Here is a 22656-nt window from a genome sequence, read left to right as displayed (position 1 = left end):
ATTCGTTACATTGTCCCAAAATGTGAGTTTTACTTGCAAAATGTGCAAAAGTTATCCAATTTTATGTAATTGCTAAAAAAAATAATAATATTCCAAGAAATAATGTATCTTTATTCATCTATTTATGCCAGTGAGGCACAATGACCTACAGAACAAAAATCCCCTTCTATTAGATGGCAGGAAGTACATATTGTAGTTAATCGATACATTTTTGGTGACATTTACTTTTGTTGGTGTGCCGTGGGATTTTTCAATTGTAAAATATCTGCCTTGGCTCTATAAAGGTTGGAAATCACTGGCTTAAACACAAACTCTTCAATTGAACAAAATTGTAACTGAAGAAAAAATTTACAGTCGTGTCTTGATTTGAGTGACCCAAATTCAGAATGGTTTTTTTTTTGTTTGTTTGTTTGTTTTTTAAACCTACACTTTCAGTCAATTGACTTTGTGCTGAGAGTCAAAACCTGTGTTACAAGTGGGGGGTGGGGGATAGAGAACCACAGTCGCTGATACACATTCAGCGGTTTATTGTCCATGGCAAACAGTTGAAAGCACAAAACATTCAGTGACAACGCTCACAAGGATCTGCTGTCGACCTCAACTCACACCCAAACACTCACATGCAGGCTAACCAGCAAAGGTCATTCAATAGTCCTGATTTTTGCTACAATGTTAATTGTACTTAATCAAAAATATATTGTATTTTCTGTTTTTGTATGCATTTTCCAAGTGGAAAAAAAAATAAAAAAATTGGTATTGTGTACTGCTTGTGGTTTTCAGCTATCCACTACAGCGAAAATGAAAGAAACTCAGTAGTACAGTGAAAATGCAAGTGTTCCACTTTTTTGAACAATTTTTTCACGTCTAGGCTCACTGCTCATTTCCAGTTTTCTTGCTAAAAGGTCAGAGAGCAGCTGACGCGGTGGGCACCGCGTCAGCTGATCAAACGGCATGCGCCGTTCTCCAGCTGAGGCCCTGAAATTCCCCACAATGCATTTTCTCATATCTGGGGGAAGGGGAGACCTTCCCCCCCATCAAGACTCATGAAGCTGCTTCACAAATAAAATAAAAAAAAAAAAAAAAAAAAAAACTTGGGCTAACACTACGTCCTGTAATTAAAAAAAAAAAAAAAATGTACACATCGAACCACATTTAGGTCATGTGATGTGAATTTAAATCACAATTGAGTCATATCCTAACCAAATGAGTTATTTTGAACGGGATGGTCGGAAAGGAACACAAGACAGATGGTGACTTAGAAATATTGATGGAAATAATAAGTACACATAATACAATGACAAAATATATCAATATTAGTAATGTTTTTTTTTTTACATCGAAAATTCTGGGAAATTTGGTGCATTATCAGTAATGCTAGTACATTCAAATCATTTATAAATTAATGACAATGACATACAGTATATGAGGCAGGCTATGATGAATTTGGGATATGGATTCTTGTAGTAAACGGGGAAAAAAAAAATTAAAAACAATTTTCTCTGATTATATTTTTTTCCCAATTAGGGGTGTAGTCACTTTAGTTGCCAGTGATTTCGATATTGCCTTTGTGCTAAGGGACAGTAAATGTACCCTGTGATACAAGCTGTACGTGGACTACTTGAGATTCGAGGTAATTGTCATCGCTTCAGTATTGTGCCAGAAAAATATATTGGTGTGGCGGTGACATGTTGAATCTTTCCGTATACTTGTTAAAAGCTTTTATTCTCCATCATCTTCCCTCCCCCGGAGGCACTAAACTCCCTTAATTAGAGTCTAAGCCTTTTTTTCCCTTCCCCTCCCTCATTTAATTCCATGTAGTAAACAATCCAAAGAGAGGCCTCCAGTCAAAATTATGTTTTGCTTCCCCCCCTGAATCGGGAGACTTTCTATTTGGCACCTGGTGCAGGTTACAGGTGCTGGCGGAGTGACTGCAGGCTGAGGCAGCAGGAAGTGAAGGCTTTGGTGTTTTAATGAGCTCCGGCGGAGTGTTCCACTCATTTTTGGACAGGGGCGCTTGATCCACTCGGCTCGGAGGAGCAGCAGATTGAACACCTGCACCGTGCGGATGAACAAATACGGTCGCCGTGCTTGGATTCACTGATAACTTTTGTTGTTTTTGCTGTTGTTGGTGCAATTTTGATTCCAGGCCTTGACTTTATCTTGTCGTACAAAAATCGACATACCCAGAGATCCTTTCGAAGAAATTTGTCCTTGATATTTTACGCGATTGTTATGAAATGCGAACCATCCATGTCCACTCAACGGGTGACGCTTCATTGTCACGCAGCTTGGTGGCAGAGTTCAACAAAACAAAGCTGCCACATATTGAATGTTGGAGGGGCGAGAGATCAGGGAAGAAATGACTCCCCCCCCCCCACGCAAACGCAAGAGAAGCTCGCTTACTCACTCGCGACACGAGCAGCTGCCACCGCAAGACTTGCTGACATCCCCGAAACTTGCTTCACATCTGCTTGTCAAATCTCCCGGAATATCAAGACAAATACGACGGGCTCAGAGCCCGTGCATCCGCATATTGGATCCCTCCGTGAGCGAGTAACCTTTGCTACCGTGGTACGTCATTTTAATTGAGCGTACAACCAAATCCATTTGTCACGACTCATCAAGTCTAAAAAAAATTGTACATATGCATGATTTAAAGCCCTTGACAGGCTCAATTGGGTACGTACTGTCGTGTTAAAATGAGACATTAGCAAAGAAAACAAAACGAAAACCTATGAATAGCATTTAATCTCCTCATTTGTTCTCCAATTCCCTCCTCTGCATTATCCAAACATTGATCCGAGACATTCCTCTGTCACAATTCATTCCCATCAGGCTGCTTATTGCTTGGATTAATCGCCTCCTGCCGACTGAACGCCGCACTCATATTCTCCATGCGTACTCTGCGGTTTGTCAAATTAACAGACTGCCTTGGTGGAAGAGGTAGGCCAAAAGAGACAGAGAGGGAACCCTTATCGATTTTTGATTATACGTTGCCCGGGGGCGGCCAAACTACGACACGTTCGGCAGCTTGCCGGCATCAATTACAAAGCAAACATATTCAGAGGTGAGCGTGAACTACAGGTACAGTACATTTAATTAAAAAAAAGTCGCCGGTCCAAGATGACTGGTAAAATGATCAAAAATCTGACGCAAGGAACATCTCAAATAATACTCAAAGCCTTAAATTATATTTGAAACAAATTGTCCAACTTGAGGAAATGACAGCCGTCATTCGTAATCAAACATGGTCATGTTTTTAAGCTCACAAGTGCATGAAGAATTTTGAATAATTTGACACAAAATGGCTGACAACGCAACTATGGTTAAGCACCAAACTTCGCCAACAGCGGTTGTCATTTTTAACCAAACCTGTGTTTTCTGTGGGATGCCAAAATCCTTGGAACGTGAAAATGACAAACAAAAACAGGCACATTAATGTTTGCAGACTCTAGTTGTTGCTGTATGCTCCGTTGCTTTCTTTCTTAATTTGGACCTTTGTAAAAAAAAAAAAAAAAAAAAAAAAATTACTGAATAACTGAAGTACAACATGGACTGAAACGGTACAAACGCAGAATTTAACCCAAGAAGTGGAATTCGCACGTCAAGGTCGTGATACGGCTCGAGTGGACTTGGCGCCTCGTCCTCTTTTAAGTCACGCTGAACCGGTGCGACTTGAGAAAATGAAGAATCAGCAGGTCATTAGTCAAATTAGTCATCCGTCGAGCAGGTAAAATATGACCATCCGTCATGCAGTCAATACGACTCCTTGCATGCAGTTGATTTCTTCAATCCAGGCCAAAACGGCGTCTTTTGTGAAGCTCCCCGATAGATCCATTCCATTCGGTAAACACACTAAATTACGCTGCTCGGGAAAGAAAGCACGTAGTACTAAACAAGTCTCTCGGATTTCATTTGACTGGCGCATCTGGATGAGAATGATACGCCGGTGTTATTGTGCACAGGGAGATGGAAATCAAATAATGAATGAATTTTACATCCCGGCTCGATTCATTTTCTCCGCAGCTCGGGGGGGTACTACAAATCTACAGGACAACGGTGATATACAGACGAGCTGCAAACACACAAAATAACAGTCGATAATGTAGTAGGGGTGGAGTGTCTCCCATAGCTGAAGTGGATGAGCTCAACACAATATGGTGTTATTACAAGGATTTATGTGCACACTGGAATAAAAGCCACAGGAAAGGAAAGTGGAGGCGTTTGGGAGCTACTCTGGATTCAAATGGGTTTCACATTGGATTCGGGTTTATACACAATGGTTCTACTTCAACGCATTTCTGGTTCTGGCTGAGGATTAGCACTGCAGGTCCATTTTAAGAATTAAAGTTAGGATGGAAAAGTTAAATTCAGAGTCAAGACTATGGTTTAGGGCTGAGAGGTTAGGTTTAAGGGTGTCATGAGCAAGTCTTGGCCACTGCCAAGAGGGGTGCGGCCAGGCCACTGCTCTGGGCGGTGGCATCTGTCTGTGGACTGTAACTAGAAAGGCATTTAAATTGGAGTTTTTGTCACTGGCATTTGCCAGCCAGTTCGTTCTGTCAGGAACCTCTGGTGCGGGGCTGGACCCAAATGCAGGACTCCGAGACGAGGGCATGATGTTAGGCGTGGTTTATTCAACAAACAGGGTCATAGTCAGAGAAGGCAGGGGCACAATTACACAGTCTATGAAAGCAGGATCCAAAATGCGAGAAACACGGTTCGACGACTATGAATCTAAGTAGCAGAGGGACCATACTCACTAACACAAAGCAACGAACTGGCATATGCCAGTGACAAAAAAATTCCAAGTTAAATGCCTAATTACAGTCCAAATGTGAAAAAGCTGTGAGCGGTGACAGGCGTCATCGCCCAGAGCAGTGGCCTGGCCGCACCCCTCATGGCATTGGCCAAGACTTGCTTCATGACAAAGGTTTACATTTAGTTTTTGAAAATTGGGGATTAAATTCAAGGATAAAAGATTATGGATTAGGGTCCCGGGTTAAAGAGTTAGGTGGAGTAAATGTTGGTTGTTTAGTGTTAGATTTGGGTACAAAGGCTAGGAGATTATGGGTTTGGGTGAAGGGTTCAAGGTCAAGGGGTAAACTTAAGGAGGGTTTAGGGGGTAGGCTCAGTTGTTTGTCACTGTGTCAGAGTGATTTGAAAATATTCCGAGTTTGTCTTTCCATGCCGTGTCTGGTATTGCACGGAAGAATCATGCCGTAGCTCAACTGACCAAACCTATTTTGGTCTTTTCAGACAACAAACACTGGCTGAAGTCAACCAGTGCGTGTAATTCTGGCTTAATTGGCTCAAGGCAGTGTAAGTTGGTAGTCTTGCCAAAAATGACAAATTTCAGCATCCACCTCTATTAACTCTACTACCTTAATTCTCAACAAACCTACCTGATTTGTGTAATGTGAAAGAATTATTTCAATTTGTGTTCCATGGGCCAAAAGTCTCCAGCAGAGGACAGACAAACAAGCAAAACCATTTGGCTTCTCTGACAACTTCATACTTTCCAGAAGCTATTTGCCAAAGTGGTCATTTTTCAAACACCTCGTTCCATTAATTCCATATTCATTGAGCAAATTGCTCTGCCGGGGAACGGGTTAATCCTGAAAGCAACAAGCTCTTGATTTACTGCAATCAATAGCTCATCATAAAATATTCCCTTTCGTCAAAAATCATCATCGCATACGAGTTGGGAGCAGTAATTGACGTTTCAAAGTGGTCGACCGCGGAATGGTAACTGAAGGAGTCTAATTAGTTGTAAACCAACATCAGTAAAGCGGTGTGGGTACTTATAGACCTTGATTCCCGTTTAAAACTTTTTACATTTTTTTTTTTTTCAGAAAGTGCAACATGGATCGTGTGTATTCTTAATTAGGAAATGAATCAAACATTTCTCACTTCAGCATCTAACCACAGATTTATTCACAATCCGAAGACAAACGGGTCAATTGATATTCGAGCTGCAGAAATTGCCGGCAATTGGTGGTGCGTCCAACCTGTGACAACAATCCGCACTATTAGTCATATGGCTGAGCATTGGGGGACGGTGGAAATACAGCTGACACGTCTATCACAGCAGTACAGATTTCCAACGGATGCGGTTTTATCAACGAAAACATGTATCAGTTTCATATTTATTCATCCATCTGTCCATTTTCCCAGCCGCTGAGCCTTACAAGGGTCACAGGATTTATCGCTTTTGGAATTGGTCAAAGGTTTTTCCAAAAGTTACGCTTTTTACTCTGCCGTTGTGACAAATCCAAGCCGCATCCGACCCCAACCCTCATTCACTCATTCGTGCGTCGCTATACTTTTCACGCTGCCAAAGTACCATTCGGAATGTTGCTAGCAGTGAAATCTGTTAGCAAGCGACTAGAGGTATACTTCTAACTCTGTGGGAAGCAGTACTGCGCCAAATGCACAGGGAGAGAAAAAAACAAGACAAACAAATGAGAAAATCCAAATAAATGTAGTGCTACACTTTTTTTAAGTGAAAACAAAGAAACCCATTGTTCTCACAGCAGGGATCGCAATGAAATGTTGATGAAGCAGCGCTAGCAAACGAGATGCTAGTCCATGAATTATCCACATTGCTGCAGGTTGCAAACCTCGCACGCTGGAGTGTATTTTTCAGAACTTATTTGCAAGTTTAAACCAGGCTACGTGCTCTCTGACACGCTGCTGAGATGCTCTCAAGTTCACGCGACTGAAACGCTCTCACATGCGCTATTTAAACATAAAACCGACCGAAAGGCTCTCATCTAAACAAAGTGAATGAGAGATGAACCTCCCTCATAGAGTTTGGCGGTAAAGTTTGGCTGAGAAAGTCAAAACTGTAGGTGGAAACGTCCCAAAAATTAAAGCGTTAGCCATTAACCTTCCTCAAAGGGGAATTATTGAATGACTTCCATATTCAGTGGATGATAAATTGCCAGGCCTCAGTCACACGTGGTGACTACGGCGTGCCGGTGAAGACCACTGACCAAACCAAAATGGGTATAGCAACTGGGAATCCAAGCCAAAACATAAGCTGCTTCACCCCCCCCCTCCCCCCACATTGTTATATAGCTTTAAAAGTCTTGAATTTTGGGGATTTTATTCTTGCAAATGTACCTTTTGTGTTTTTTTTTTTTCAAGTCGATGTAATGGGAAAATATTACACAATGAATGGTACACATTTTCAGCATCAGCTTCAAACATGGACTGTACAAATAATTTACAAAAGCAGCTGTAAATTCACTTCAATGGTCTTAAATATTGCAAATGTATTCCCAGAAGAAACATTTTTTCGGTTTTTCATTGTAAAAGTATGCCGTCATAATTGTATATCCCTTTTCGCCATAGCCATCCATACGGTTGGAGCCTTTACTGATTGGTCATGCAACATATAAACGCACAAACCAACAAATTTATAAATCATTTGCCAAATTAATTATATGATTAATGAAAGACCAACGCGGCTGTTTTTAGCTGCCACTTTCACAAGTATAACATGCTTTGGTGTACTTCCAATTAAACAGTACCTTGGAAAATGAAAGCGCTATCGTTTAAGATAAGCTGCAGTCGTGTTGAACATTAAAAGACGTACTTAAGGCTTCCTCCTTCGCCGCGGCAGATCGCATTAGCCAAATAAAGGCTGAGGCGGGACAAAACACAAATCGAGCGCCTCGCGTTGTCATGCAACAAAAAAAGAAGGAGGCAAATCCGCAATTTGGAATCGCCTTGTTCAACCACACCCCCCCCCCCCACCCAATTGCCGCACGTTAAATACTCGTGCCGAGCCATTTTTCATTGTTCATGCTATCGCGTTTGGTTTTCCGTTCATGCGCCTATTTTGCTCGTCACCCACTTACTCTTTTGCTAATTGTATGGCAAACGGCATATTTGTACTGGAACTCTGATTATGTGAAGACATTTTTAGAGTGCTCATATATAATAAACACTTTTCATACACAATGCAGTGAGCATTTCCCCAAAATAGGCTCCTTAGCTTACTCAGTAGCATCCCCTGGAAAGTTAAAAAAAAAAAAAAAAAAACTTACAATTTCATATGAAATTCGGATGAGCGTGTTTATAACATAAAATGACGCAAGAAAGAAAGCAACAATAGGTCAACCGTTTTGGTTTGAAGCAGTCGTTTTGCTCAAATTTCAAGACTCGTACCTCCGTCTCCCAATGTGGGCTTGAGAACAGTAACATTTGTTTTAGTCGTTTAACGTCACGCTTAAGTAATTTCTGACGGCTCAAAATGGGAGCGTAAAAAGGTGATTTCACTTTAAAATCCTTCATTCGTGTTCAAACTGGGATCTCAACTGACATTGAAATAGTCTGCATTAAAGCACTTCATAATCCCGGATGGTCTCTCAAATGGTGTAATAAACTTGCTCAGCACTGTATATGTGGATTTTGATATTTCAATGGATTTTGCTTCTCAGTTCCTTTACAAGATACTCCGAGACTGACGCTGCACAAGTAATTAAACGTTATAACTACGGTGTGGATGATATTACTGCAGTATTCCACGTGCGCATTTTTGCTGGCAATCCATCGTTCATGCATCCTTTCATTTTTTTGTTGTTACTGTAAAATGATTCAGTTTTATAGTTTGGGAAGAATATTCACTCAACATATTGTTACTAAAGCTTTGGAAATAAATTGACAAAATTAGATTAAAAAAACTACTGAAAATTACCCAACGAAAACCAAAATGTTTTTTCTTTATGGTTCGGCAGAAAGATGATAGTAATCCAAATGGCTTGGACAACACTGGTGGTAGTGTTCATCAATATACAATGACAAATTCCGGTCACAGTTATTTTTACAATAGTTGTGGATTTTTCCATTCTTTAACAAAAAGGGCCTAAAAGAACACTGTCCCTCCTGTGAAATAAACTGCAGGCTCAATTGTGCTCTGCAGCTCATTTACTCAATCGAGAGTAGCAAAAATATACGTCCTCCTGACATGCTAAAAGTCTCTGAAATTGTTTTTTGACCAATTACCCATTTTGCAATAAAATGACCAATTCCAATCGAGTAAAACTTGTGTGCAGTTATTTTCATTCACTTATTTTTCGAGATAATTCTGTTGGAGCATAAAAGTAGAACAATGCCTGTTAATTTTCATGAAATTGTGATTATTAATAGTGGATAGTGTTTAAGATATAAGATGTGTGCAAAAAAAAAAAGTTAATTTGTTCTTCTTCTGACTTCTTTTCCTTTCGGCTTGTCCCGTTAGGGGTCGCCACAGCGTGTCATTTTAGCCTATCTCCTGCATCTTCCTCTCTAACCCCAACTGCCCTCATGTCTTCCCTCACCACATCCATAAACCTTCTCTTTGGTCTTCCTCTCGCTCTTTTGCCTGGGAGCTCCATCCTCAGCATCCTTCTACCAATATACTCACTCTCTCGCCTCTGAACATGTCCAAACCATCGAAGTCTGCTCTCTCGAATCTTGTCTCCAAAACATCCAGCTTTGGCTGTCCCTCGAATGAGCTCATTTCTAATCCTATCCAACCTGGTCACTCCGAGCGAGAACCTCAACATCTTCATTTCTGCCACCTCCAGTTCAGCTTCCTGTTGTTTCTTCAGTGCCACCGTCTCTAATCCGTACATCATGGCCGGCCTCACCACTGTTTTGTAAACTTTGCCCTTCATCCTAGCAGAGACTCTTGTCACATAACACACCAGACACCTTTCGCCAGCTGTTCCAACCTGCTTGGACCCGTTTCTTCACTTCCTGACCACACTCTCCATTGCTCTGTATTGTTGACCCCAAGTATTTGAAGTCGTCCACCCTCGCTATCTCTTCTCCCTGTAGCCTCACTCTTCCCCCTCTACTTTTCTCATTCACGCACATATATTCTGTTTTACTTCTGCTAATCTTCATTCCTCTCCTTTCCAGTGCATGTCTCCATCTTTCCTATTGTTCCTCTGCATGCTCCCTGCTTTCACTGCATATGACAATATCATCTGCGAACATCATGGTCCAAGGGGATTCCAGTCTAACCTCATCTGTCAGCCTATCCATTACCACTGCAAACAGGAAGGGGCTCAGAGCTGATCCCTGATGCAGTCCCACCTCCACCTTAAATTCCTCTGTCACACCTAAGGCACACCATACCATTGTTCTGCTGCCATCATACATGTCCTGTACTATTTTAACATTAAAAAAAAAAAAAAAAAAAAAAAAGTTAATTTATGTAGGTTATTCTGCACAAAAACAACCCAACTTTAGGAAGAATTCCACATCTGCCCAAAAATTCCCATTTTAGCTCATTATTAGCACTTTGAGTCATTTGTTAGTGTGAAATATGTAAAATAATGTATTTAAATGAATAAACTATTTTTGGGAGGGATCTTGAAAGCCAGACAAAAAAAAAAGAGTTAACACAAGAGGAGAGATTAATAACATCCAATGCTACGTTGCATATAGAGTGAAAATCATGACTGAAAGGAGACTAGACCACAAAAACCTCAGGTGCCAGATACAGAGCAAAACACTTCAAAACAAAACAACTCTTCATGACAAAACAAAGCTTATGTTCAAAATGACAACTGAATGGAGACAAGACCACGAAAACAATACAAACTACCCCCCCTCCCCCCCCCCAAAAAAAAAAAATTACACTGCTTCTCTCTGATGACCTCAAATACAAAGGGAGAATTTCTAAAAGGAAAACACTTGACAATATGATTCAATAACTTGATTAACTTCAGAAAGGACCGCACAAAATCTCAGGGGATTGATCCATTCAATGTGGAATTTACAATTTAAATCTTACACACCTGTTAAATATCTCGCCAGACCAGCTACACATAATGGAAACAAAATGTATAGATATCTCTACTGCAAAACATCAATTTTCTGAGTAGCTTATCCTCACAAGGGTTGCGGAATGCTGGAGCTAATCACAGCTGTCATCGGGCAGGAGGCGGGGTACGCCCTCAACTGGTCGCCAGCCAATCGCAGGGCACATAGAGACAAAAAGGCCGCACTCGCAATCACACCTAGGGGCAATTTAGAGAGTGTCCAATTGATGTTCCATGTTTTTGGGATGTGGGAGGAAACCGGAGTACCCGGAGAAAATTCTACGAAAGTACGGGGAGAACATGCAAACACTGCACAGGCAGGGGCCGGGATCGAACCTGGGACCTCAGAACTGTGAGGCCAACATTTTTCCAGCTGAACCACTGTGCCGCCCTTTTTAATCATAACCATGAATTTATTCTCACAACATTTACAGCATTTTGCTCATAACACTGAAAATTTACTACATTAATGATAGTATCAGTTTCTTTCCTGACCTGCAAATCTGCTTTTTAAAAATAAATAAAAATAATGAAAACTCGTAGTTGCTAAATAACCTGACCCATGACGTGCAGATATATATATATATATATATATATATATTATATATATATATATATTCTGGATACAGAAAACTCTCCTGCACAACTACATTTTCTTTTTTTAATGCACAATTTAAACTTAATTTTCAACCTTGACTGTTAAATTAGCACTCACCTGCACATATGACCACAAGAACCTCAGGTGCTGGATGCAGAAACCTCCACAACTTTAAAAAAAAAAAAAAAAAAAAAAAAAAAAAGGTAGATACAGAAATTTACCTGAAAACTCTTCAGATAGTTAAATAACTCGACTACCTGCAGATCAAACCACCCAAAACTTTCCAGATACAAAAAACAGACTAAAAAATAACTTGACCAACTCACTGTAAACTACAAAAATGTCATGCCAGATGCAGACAAATCAACAGCAAAACCAAACTTTATAATACAAAATTCAAACCCCCCAAAATAACTTTACCGCCTTCAGACCAGAACCCACAAAAACCAAAGGTGCTGGATGCAGGAAAATCCAACCAAGTGCCTTGCCACCCGCGTCAGCTGCCTCATCCCCTCTGTCTGCCGAGGAGAGACGACACAGTGATGCTCATTGCTCTAACTGCTGAATGATGCATAGCAAGCAGGACAGAGCAGCACCAGTCATGTCCAATCACATGGAGCACCGAGTGATGTTCAAAAAGCCCCAAGGTCTACAGGACTTCTTTTTTTTTTTTTGGAAGGGGGGAAAAAAAAAAAAAAAAAAATCCAGCAGCAGCACAGTCAAATCTGGCAGACCTGAGAGTCAGTTGAAAAAAAACAAACAAAAAAAAAAACAAGTAGAAAAAAAATAAAATGTAAAAAACCTTACCTCTTCGTCCGATCCGAAAAACTGGCCGGGATGAGCCTGCGTATTTGTGGATAATCTGAAGTCTAGTTGAAGTCCATCGGGAAAGCGATCATTTCCTCCTCTGCCTCAGATGCGTCCAGTCTGGGAGTTGGAATATTCCCGGTCCGAAATGAGCATCCTCGGAGTCAGCGGAAGATCCAATTTTGCAGCAACATGCTCCGACTCTGAACGGGAAGCATAAAGCGTGGCGTTCAGTCAACAGGGGGGGGGGAGGAAAAAAAAAAAAATCACTACAGTTCCTCGGGTAGCATCTGGTCTTCCTGTCCAGGCTCCATAAGTGTGCACTGGGAGAGAAAGAGTGTGCGAGGTAGTGTATGCATGCCTGCATATGTGTGCGCGAGGAAGAGAGGTGAAGTGTGGTGGGAGGCGGCGAGCGCCAAGTGGATCCGGTGAGCGATGTGCGAGGAGGATTTCTTAGGGAGGTGGAGATGGACAGAGAGAGAGAGAGAGAGAGAGAAAGAGAGAGAGACTGATGCTAGCCAGAACATTAACAGAGGCGGGTATAGAAAACCACTTGAGCATTGATTGAAAGAATATGAATACTAGTATTGATATTGGTCTGAAATAAAAAAAAAGGCATTGAACAGCCCCATTCACTAGTAAAATGCACTTATGCAGGAATGCCATGCAGTAGTGCAAAGGGGGGGGGATCGTTTATCGCAAGAGAATGTCATTTTACTAGTGCACTGAACCGTCTTACTAGTGACAAGAAAGATTTTCTTAAAGCCAATTGAGCATTTATTTGCTACCCATGATAGATGGAGATCGGTCGACAGTACTAGTGCGCTCTGCCTTCACTAGTAAAACGATCCAAGTGCATTTCTGCACACTAGTAGGACAACTATGGCATACTTGAAGGGAAAAAGTGCATATTACTAGTCCGGTCCACCTCTATTGTCAACGGTAGGCTGCAATGTCCGCATAAAGCTTAAAGTGATGAAGGACAAAGGTGAAATATGGACTGAGTAGGGCAGTTTTTTTTTTTAAAAGTAAAAAAAAAAAAAAAAAAAAACCAAACCTATGATGTAAGATTTCAAAAGGCACGCTTCTCTGAGCAGCCGTCGCTATTATTAGCAGCTTGCTTTTCAGTCGGTCGTCAAAGACAAGACAGTTAAATGGGGGAATATTTAATGCCGAGTGGGCTGCTCCACGTTTGAAAAATCGTCCCCCCCCCCATCTAGTCATGATTTCTGCATGTAACTCAAACTATTGTGGAAATGAATGTTCCATTCCGTAGAAACAGTTTTACCATTTGGAATCTTATTTTTGTTATAATAATATGGTTCAAGTATCTTGGGGTCTTGTTCACGAGTGGGGGAAGAATGGACCGGGACAGATCGGTGCACCGTCTGCAGTGCTGCGGACGTTGTATCGGTCCGTTGTGGTAAAGACGGAGCTAAGTCGAAAGGCTAAGCTCTCAATTTGCCAGTCGATCTACCTTCCTACCCTCACCTATGGGGATGAGCTGTGGGTCATGACCGAAAGAACAAGATCCCGGATACAAGCGGCCCAAATGACTTTCCTCCGCAGGTTCTCCCTTAGAGAACGGGTGACAAGTTCGGTCATCCGGTAGGGGCTCAGTGTCGAGCCGTTGCTCCTCCGCATTGAGAGGAGCCAGATGAGATGGCTCGGGTATCTGATTCGGATGCCTCCCGGACGCCTCCCCCGTGAGGTGTTCCGGTCTTGTCCCGCTGGGAAGAGACCCCGGGGGACAACCCAGGACATGCTGGAGAGACTATGTCTCTCGGCTGGCTTGGGAACACCTCTGGAACCCTCCGGAAGAGCTGGAAGAAGTGGCTGGGGAAAGGGAAGTCTGTGTTATCCCTGCTGAAGCCACATCCCTCGCGATCCGACCGGGAAAAACGGTAGATAATAAATGGATAATATTTCACACTGTACTGTAAATGACTAAGAATGCACGTAATGGAAATAATTCAAGCATGATTTAATTGAGGAAAAGCAAGAAGCAGTTCACACTCAATCCAAACCTTAACGAATCGAACTCACGAATGGGCTTTCGGAACATTTGACACCGCTGAGACAAGCGCGGCGGGATCGAGCGTTCGCCGGCATCATTACGACTGAGCGACTGCAAAAAGGAAGTCCCAATAAGGAATGCTTTGAAACATGGCAAAATTAATTATGCATGCGAGCCGAGCCGTTGTCGGAGAAAGTCCTCGTTTTAAGCAGGAATCTTGGAGACGCTATGGGGGGGGATGTGTGAGATTTTGACCCGTGGGAGGAAGGGAATTATACACGAGAGTCATTTTCATGCAAAATGCACTTGTTTTTACACACAATGCTATAAAAGGGACGAGTGACTGTTTACAGTTTTACTTATGAATGGGAAAACGAATCAGAGTTGAAGTAGCTTCAAAGTGAACGGATTGCTGCGGTTTTTCCTCATTTTTCCAGGCTCTTCCCGCTCACCAACTGCGGTTATCGAGTTTGGGTGTAGCATACTGCCGTCGGACTCACCCCTCCGCCTTGTCTCCAGGTTTTCGTGTAGCACAGCGATGAGACTCTCACTCAAAGCATCTTTTTCAGAGTTTTACGTAGCGTACCGCAGGAGCGATTTTCAGGCAGCGGTGGACCGTTGCGATCATGCATGTCACGACCTCGCTCTGTATTTCTTTTTCAGGCTCTTGTGCAGTCGCACGACTCCGCCACGATGTCCCGGGACTTATTCGGCGCTACCTTTACGGGCACGTTTTCCCCATAATCGCACCTGGCAGAAATAAATGTCGCCCGTTTATGAAATGCAAGCAATAATAAACGCTTTGAAGCGCCACAAACAAAGGCCCGGCTTTAGTGCGGCAGATTAATTATGCATGCAACGCTATGAGTCGAAGCTGAATGTACGTTCTGAGGTGCATGAGGAAGGGAATTATGAAAGTCATTTTCATGTAAAATAAGAAAAGGGGGGGGTTATTTCACAAACCGCTATAAAGCGATACCCGTTTTTTTTACGCTTGTACAGATGATTGCGGAAATGAATCACCAGGACCAAAGTTCCCTGATTAATTCGTCAACACGATTACAAGCTAGACGCTTAAAAGGTCGGCGAGGCATTGATTGCAAAAACATAACGCGGATCGGCAGTAGCGGCGCACTCCGGGACGGCGGAGTCACTCACCGGCGGTACATTAGAGCAGAGGCCTCCCTCCGTACGCCGGGGCGACTTCATCAACGCGGCCCGATTTATTTACCGTACAGACGCCACTCGAGTCAAGTGTCCGCGCGCCGCGCAAAGGCACTTTTTAGATGCTTCTGAAGTTGATATGAAGGACTCAAGCATTCGGGTTGGTTAGAAATCAATCACGATTGACGACTTTTACCACTTGTTACACAGAGTTAGCAGAGCAGTGTGTGTTCAATTTTTAGAAATTGATAACTGTACTGATACAATACAAGACAGCAATGGTGAGTGTGATAAGGAAGAGAAGAAACGGGTCCAAGCGAGGTGGAACACCTGGTGGAAGGTGTCTGGTGTTTTATGTGACAGAAGAGTCTCCGCCAGGATGAAGGGCAAAGTTTATAAAACACTGGTGAAGTCGGCCATGACGTGCGTGGTGCCGAGGATGGAGCTGCCGAGAAGAAGTGCGAGAGGAAGAAAAACGGTTGATGGATGTGGTGAGGGAGGACATGAGGACTGTGGGGGTGAGAGAGGAAGATGCACGAGATAGACTTGGATGGGGAAAAAAATACAGGATAAAGGGGACAAGCCGAAAGGAAAAGATAACTGTACTGATGTGTGCAAGTTTTTGGAATCTTATAATAAGAAGGTTTCAATATTTAGCTGTTATTTCTAGCTTGATTTATTTTAACTTTATGGCAAGCTTGAGTTTTTTTTGGGGGGGAAAAAAATTATTTATAACGGAGTGGTTGTGCTTATTTCCAAATCACACTAATATTTGTAATCATTTTTACATTTGAATACCAAAAAAGAAAATTTCTTTAGGGATGTTTAAAAAAAAAAAAATCACTTTCAAACCCTATTCTGTTCATTTAGGGATTCATGATGATGATGATGATGATGGTCATCATCATCATCATGGCCTTCATTAGCGTTTCCAATGAGCCGCCTCATATGGTCACACGTCATTATGTTCAATCATCCCGGGAGAACCCCCCCCCACCCTCCACCGCCCATTACCTCGGATGAATTATTCCCACCGTGCCCGCGGTAACCAGACCAAATAAAATAAAATACATTCCCAGCAGAGGCCTCAGTGTTGGCGCTTTTTGGTATTCTGCTCAACGAGTACACGGCGAGGATCTCCTCCAGCTGTGAGTTCAATCAGGAGGGACAAATAACGCCAACTGATTGGATGGAAGCCGCACGAACAGACGCCGGTGTCGGGTGCCATTTGCTTTTCGCGTTATCCGGGTGAAGAATAACAGTCAAAATCTGAAGCGCGTGGACTACTGCAGGTAATCGAGTAACACCAAAAGTGGGGAAAAACTCACAATTATGGAAAAGGGTCACCGTGGATGATCGGTCGCTACAGTTGACAGCGATTCAAACTGTACATAAGCGAGTCTTGATGTAAAATAATTCTAAATTGTTCAAAAGCTACGTCAGCTACTATTTACTGATGGAAAGTTACTCCAAGGCCGTGTCCTTATAGGCAAGCGTAACAATGTGAAAACTGTGCCGTCACTATACCTGCACACATTGCTAACATTTATGTTTAAAAAAATAAAACGTTTAAAGTTTCATCATTACTGTGACAAAGATGCTAGTTTCATTAGCTTGTGTCTCGTGTCTTAAGCAAAGCAGACTTTGGGAATGTTAAAGTGGATTGGTTTAAATATCTAATGCTGAATTCAGTTTGTTTTGTGTTTACTTTGACAGTGAACTTCAATTGGGAGTGGCAATAATCATGTTTAAGTTAACAATTGGCCTTTTTGAGAAATTGGGGGGGAAAAAATACCATTAAAAGGCCATAACCACCGTGTTCAAAAACAATACCTTGTTTGAGATTCTGCCCCCGTCTGCATTTTTCGCTGAAAAACAAGCGAGAGGACAAGTCGCCGGCACTGTCGGACAGACTGATGTGGATCATTCGTTCTGCCACTTCGCCGTTGGAGCGGGTCTCTATTTGGCTGATTTGTAAGCTGGAAAGCGAAGTTAATCAGAACCAGCTAGGTCACGAAAACAAAGACGCGTAGAAAGGAGGAGGGAGATGCAGAAGGACTGAGCAGATATTTGGGTGCAGCCTCAGGAGAAGGCCATGTGTCCATCTGCGTACACCCCCCCCCCAAAAAAAAAAATAATCATGGCTGTTTTATGCTGCAGAAAAAGCCAAGCGGTCTTCCCGTACAAACTACAAAATTATTCCTCAACACAGCACACAAGCTCAAACCAGAATAAGCCTCACACAACCGAAAACAGACAATGAAGAACTACAGATTCAGACACACACACATATATACATATACATATATACATATATACATATACATATATACACACATATATACATATATACACACATATACACATATATACATATATACACACATATACACACATATACATATATACACACACATATATATACATATACATATATACATATACATATATACATATATACATATATACATATATACATACACACATATATACACACATATATACACATATACACACACATATACACACATATATACATATATATATATATATATATATGGCCACACAAAAAAAAAAAATCCAAGCTACAAAAACAACAAACCAGCTATCATGCACAGGTGAAAACACATGCAAGCACAAAAATAGTGATTTAAAAAAAAAAAAAAAAAGACACAAAGACAAGACAAAAGCCACAAACAAACAACGGTCAAACAAAAAAAAAACCCAAAAAATGCATGATAAAACAACCAACAACCATAAAACCAACAGCCAACCCATACACACACCAAATATTCAAACACAATTGAGTAAGCAGCTTTTTGGCCTTGAGTAAGTAAATCTGTTGACTCTTAGCTTGTGTCGCTACAAGCGCCACATGCTGCCCGCTGAAGCGTGATGACGATCTGCTGTCTTTTTTTGGATTTGTGTTTTTCCCCTCTGAGGCTTTTCATTTGGTGTCTGACAAGTGGCGTCCGACGACAGATGTTCAAAAGGGTTTCGCGGGGCACTTTCCACTCTACTTGTGAGTGCTATCCGAGCGGCGCGATTCGTTTTTAAAGGGCAGGTCGCAAGTGGTGATGAACTTGCGCAAAAGTTCGTGAAATGCCCCAAAAGTGCTGCAATTTACGGGAAAAATGCACCTAAAGAGTCCAACAAACAGGATTTGTATTTGTGGCTAACTTGTCCAGGGGTGGAGCTAAGCTGAACTGAACACCATGACTGCAACCCCACTTCTGTCGGGAATAACGGGGGGAAATATTTTCAACGCAAATAACCCTACAACACAGCAGACTGATAATGTAACGCATGATCAACACTTGGAGATTTTTAGCAATACTTTGTTATGGCAACATTAGATGAAAGCTTATCAAACACTCCGGAATTCTATGTTTAGAGTAAACAAGTAACCCTGACCCTCCGCCGAGTGGGTTTGGCTCTTCTCTGCTGCCGTATCGCTGACATTTTGCTCCGCCCTTGTGGGAGCAGCTGGAGGGCATCGCTAACAAGCTGAGCATCAGACGCGCGAGAAGGAAGCTTTGCTACACGCCAGCCGCTCACCACCAGGAGGAAGGAGGCGGCTGAGCTCTTTGAAAAAAAAAAAAAAAAAAAAAAAAAAAAGGTCTTGCCAGGAGCCCCAAAAGTCACTGAGGGAGGAAAGATAATACCAAAGCTAAAAATAACGCCTGCAAGAAAAAGCTGCATGAAATACATCTTTAAACTTTAGCACGAGTTCACTCCATGATCTTACAACTGCCACCATTTATTAGTCTATACTCTTTAAAATCACAAATCCTGTTTGAGTGAAAAAAAAAAAAAAAGTCCAACTCACTTTAACATAGTCCCTTGGTACAAAAATGGCACTGAAGGGTGGAAAAAAGGAAACTTAAGAGTTCGTCAGCCAAAAAAAACAACTCAATTTTAAAAGATGTTTTGGGAAAGAAATGAGATGCATCCATTTCCCCTCCGTCACGCATGGGAAAAAAAAAAAAAAAAAGTATTTAAACTGTATGCCATTCCGGAGCACCACGACTTTGTCGAACTCTTGCGTCTAGACGTTGTGGTCATTAACTTTTAAGCATGCGCAAGCCCACTCGATTGAAGCCCCTTTCACTGAAGCGCTGATTGAGTGCCATCCTCAAGCGGCTTTTGATGTGCAAAAGACAAAAGTGTCATCTTGTCAGGCGACGTGACCCCCGCCCGCCTCCGTATAGCAGCAGCAGCATCTCACATCCCACCGCTCTGATCCGAGAAAAATACGGCGAACAACAAAGGGGATGAGGAAATTGTCAAAAGTGTTGCGGCAGGATTGCAGTTAACTTTGCTCCAATGATACATAACCGGCTAAAAAAAAAAAAAAAAAAAAAAAATTGTTGGATGGATTACTGTATCAGTTATGAAACTCATCACGTCATACATATGTTTTAAATTTCCTTTTGGTGGCGAAGGCACACACAATCTCAACTAATGGGCACTGAAATATGACACCACAAAGCATACATTCATTAAAAACTTTTAAACTCGGGAATTGGCAGGGGCCACATTTTTTTGTGGGGGGCACATGTGAATTTGGCTGACAACCAGTGTAGGGTCTACGCCACCGCCTCCATGGCTCCCCGACCCTTGTGAGGATAAGCAGCTCAGCTAATGAATGGAATAACCACTCTTCTCTGACAGAGAATATCCGGCGCTATAGAAAGTGATCCATGCTATCTAGTGGTGAATGGGATTATTACAATTTAGAAATGCTCTGTTATGGTAGAGGAAATGTCATTATCCAAACCGCTTATCCTCACTAGGGTTGCGAGAAAGCTGGAGCCTAGTCCAGCTAGCTTCGGGCGAAAGGCGGACTACACTCTGAACTGGTGGCCAGTCAGTCGCAGGGCAGATAATCGACAATCAGTAAGCGGGAATCGTACCCACGCTGCCCGCACCAAAGGCAGGCGTGTGTACCACTACGCCGTCAGTGACTCACGGAAGAGGAAAATGTATTTATTTATTCAAACAATCTTGCGAGCAATGCAAATATGGGCGCTGGCCATGCTCCCTTTACTCCATTTAACAATCTATTCTCTGAGCTGCCCACAAGTGTCGCGGGGAGTGCCGGAGCCTATTCTGGCTGTCATCGGGCAGGAGGTGGGGTACACCTTGAGAACTGGTTGCCAACCAATCACAGGCCACATAGAAACAAACAACAATTGGCACTCACAATCACACCTACAGGCAATTTAGAGTCTTCAATTAATGCATGCATTTGGGATGTGGGAGGAAAATCCAGGACGGCACGGGAAGAACATGTAAACACGGGCGGAACCCCAGACCTCAGAGTTGTTGGACAGACGCTCAAACCAGTTGAGCCACAGTGCCGCCACCACCTTCAACAATCAATTAAATACTTTTTAACAATGTTTTGAGCAAAAATTAACTAAGCGGCCATTCCAAGTGTGCTCACGGACTGCCTGTTACCCATCCCTGATTTAAATCTATGCGTAGTACTGCCCTCTGGTGGCCAAGGCGGGCGCAACATTGAGGAGCACAGTGCCCATTGAATTATCTTGATGCACAAACCGCTTCATTCTTACCGAGCATCGAAGGTACCCCTCTCGGAAAACGAATGCTCAGCGTGCGACTTGTGTTACAATCGCCGACTTTTAAGATCAACCCGACAGAAATTGCGTGTCAGCTACGCGTCCACGAACACATTTTTGGCATAATCACCTCCTGCTTTTGCGGAGACTCCGCGTACCCCACCTCCACTCGTCCGAGTGCACGTTGCTTGACATTTTCTCATGTCCCATCAGATCTACGGCCTGCGTGTCAGGAGAAGCGAGAATTCATATTCAAGAATATTACAAAGAGGTGACGCAGATGTAAACGCGGGTGCGGAGGAAGTCATGTGCTTGCATTAAGCATCTTTAAAGCTCCTTTTAGATACCTTTTTCTTGTCTTGTCCTAAGTAGTCTTGACTGACTGGACGAGTTATTCCCTGTTGGTGGACCGACAGTTTGGATTTTATGTGCTGAACGAAATTATGCATTACCTCTGACAGTGAGGTCATTATTTCATCGGAACACGTTTGAATTTTTATTTTTTTTGTGACTGTGTACGGTAATGACAAAATGTTGAACTGAATGAATAATGCAAAATTCTGTTCTTATTACTACAGAGGGAGGGGGCCTTGTACAAATGCCTTGTGATGTCAAAGGGAAAAAAAAAAAAAAACACAAGACTAACATTATAGTACATTTGCAGTGTTATGAGCAAAATGCTGTAATGTTATAAGACTAAATTCATTGCTATGATTAAAAAAGAAGCAAAGAAATGTGTGAGAAAAGCCACAAGTTGTGATAAAATTCATAAATGAGAAGTCGTACTGTTATGAGAGTCACATCGTTTCATGCACAATGGCAGGAATTTCATGTTTTTAAATGAAACAAAATTTGATGAGCGCTACAGTGGTGCAGGGAAGCAAGACCGGAGTTCAGGGTGAAAATAAAAAGCCAAACAGGGCGTGCGGAAGGATCAACACAAAATTAACAAATTCCTCCCAATAAATAAATAAATCGAGAATCAGATTAACAAAGGAACGCTGGGAAACAAATCACTCACCTCGCCAAACTACAGGCAATCCTGACGTGACGTAAAATGACCGCAAAAACAAAAGCACGGACTGAAAGAATGCAAGGCACAAAATGCAAAAACTGACAAGATAACGAGGCACACCTGGACAAGAAAGGAGTGGTAGGAAGGAGCTGATTGGTTGACGCAAAGAAGAGGGCTGATCGGAACAGGGGGAAATGAAAACCAGAATGAGTTGATCAGACATGAAAAAGGGACGGGAACATTAAACTAAACCAAATCTAGTCTAAACAAAGTCGGGGAAAAAAAAACAATGATGGTGACATGAATTGCAGAGCTACAAAAAAATACTTTTAATGCTGCAAGAGAAAAAGACATCCATACAGGGTAAAAATGGAAAAAAAAAATCATCCTACTAAAATGTTTTTATGCAACAAAAAAAGTTGCAATGGCAGGAAAAAAAAAAAAGTCAAATGTTACCGGAAGACATTTGGAATGTTACGAGTAAAAAAAAAAAATAATAATGAAACGTGTGACAAAAGTTGCAAGTTGTGAGAAAATGTGTAGCTACGAGAGGAGTCACAGTATTGCTACGAGCATACACTAGCGTCATTCGTGAAGTCACATTGCGAGTAAAGTTCACAATGTTACCAGAATAAATTGGAAACGTGACG

At 42.0% G+C, this 22656-nt stretch overlaps 1 protein-coding gene across 2 annotated transcripts in view; it reads right to left on the bottom strand.

The window, feature by feature from the left end:
• sgcd (sarcoglycan, delta (dystrophin-associated glycoprotein)) overlaps window positions 1-22120 on the bottom strand; it is a 141106-nt gene extending 118986 nt beyond the window's left edge. For both annotated transcript variants that reach the window (XM_061803392.1, XM_061803393.1), the window contains exons 1-2: window positions 22013-22120; window positions 12226-12428 (exon numbers count right to left, since the gene is read on the bottom strand). The gene's annotated coding sequence lies outside the window, so the exon portion shown is untranslated. The remainder of the gene's footprint in view (window positions 1-12225; window positions 12429-22012) is intronic.
• Between the last annotated feature and the right edge of the window lie 536 nt (window positions 22121-22656).

The sequence above is a fragment of the Syngnathoides biaculeatus genome, chromosome 18 (genome assembly GCF_019802595.1).
Source record: "Syngnathoides biaculeatus isolate LvHL_M chromosome 18, ASM1980259v1, whole genome shotgun sequence".
In the NCBI taxonomy this organism is placed as follows: domain Eukaryota; kingdom Metazoa; phylum Chordata; class Actinopteri; order Syngnathiformes; family Syngnathidae; genus Syngnathoides; species Syngnathoides biaculeatus.
This window is presented reverse-complemented; position numbering and strand designations above follow the sequence as displayed.